The sequence below is a fragment of the Sinocyclocheilus anshuiensis genome, unplaced genomic scaffold, assembly GCF_001515605.1.
Source record: "Sinocyclocheilus anshuiensis isolate Anshui unplaced genomic scaffold, SAMN03320099.WGS_v1.1 scaffold501, whole genome shotgun sequence".
Classification (NCBI taxonomy): Eukaryota; Metazoa; Chordata; class Actinopteri; order Cypriniformes; family Cyprinidae; genus Sinocyclocheilus; species Sinocyclocheilus anshuiensis.
This window is the reverse complement of record NW_015540866.1, coordinates 170,029-170,909: the sequence shown is the minus strand read 5'-3', so window position 1 is coordinate 170,909 and position 881 is coordinate 170,029.

Sequence of the window (881 nt, the reverse complement as noted above, 5' to 3'; positions counted from 1 at the left end):
TATCAATTCCACACACACAGATATATAAATTCTACATTTATTTAAATGAGGGAAAAAAACTTCACTGGTATCGGATTGGAATCGGTATCGGCCAATACCGAACCCTAGGTATCGGAATCGGTATCGGAGGCAAAAAAGGCAGATCGGAGCATCCCTAATGTCGGGGTATAGTTTTTGTAACATTTTAGTTACATTACACTATTATATGCATATTTCTGAATACCAAACCTAAGAACAATTCTCAAGAATTTGAAACGCATAACTGCAAGATAAAAAAAAAAAACCCATCAAATTATTCCAAGGCTACTGTGCATGATTGTGTGTGACGAACAGACCCAAATTTGATTAGCATTCCCATCCATTGTAACACAACTGTTACAACACCATCAAATGGCACGTCAAATGATAAATGACATCTGCTTACCAGCAGCATCAGTAAACAGTCGTGAAAGGGTGTTTAATGTCTGCACAGTGACCACCAAAGGTGGTGCTTAAAGGAATGGTTCACCCAAAAGTGAAAATTCTGTCATCATTCACTCAGCCTCAAGTTCAAACCTATATTCATTTTTTTTTTCTGAATACTCAAAGCCGTAACAAATGAAAGGAGGACATGTGGTTGGTAAGGTTACAACAAATTATTTATTAACAAAAGAAAGGAAAAATAACCCGTGTTTGACACAAGATGTTACAGAGTCAGACAGAACAAGTCTCACAACTCGTAACAAAATCCAAATAAACATTCCAAAACCGAAAACAAACACAAAGCAATCGGGAGTAAAACCAGGCCCCCCCACACCAACAAAGCCACAACTTTTATAGCAGGAAGAACAGGTGGACATCGTTCTCTTGATGAGTCTCCTAGACACACCCACTGGCCGGCC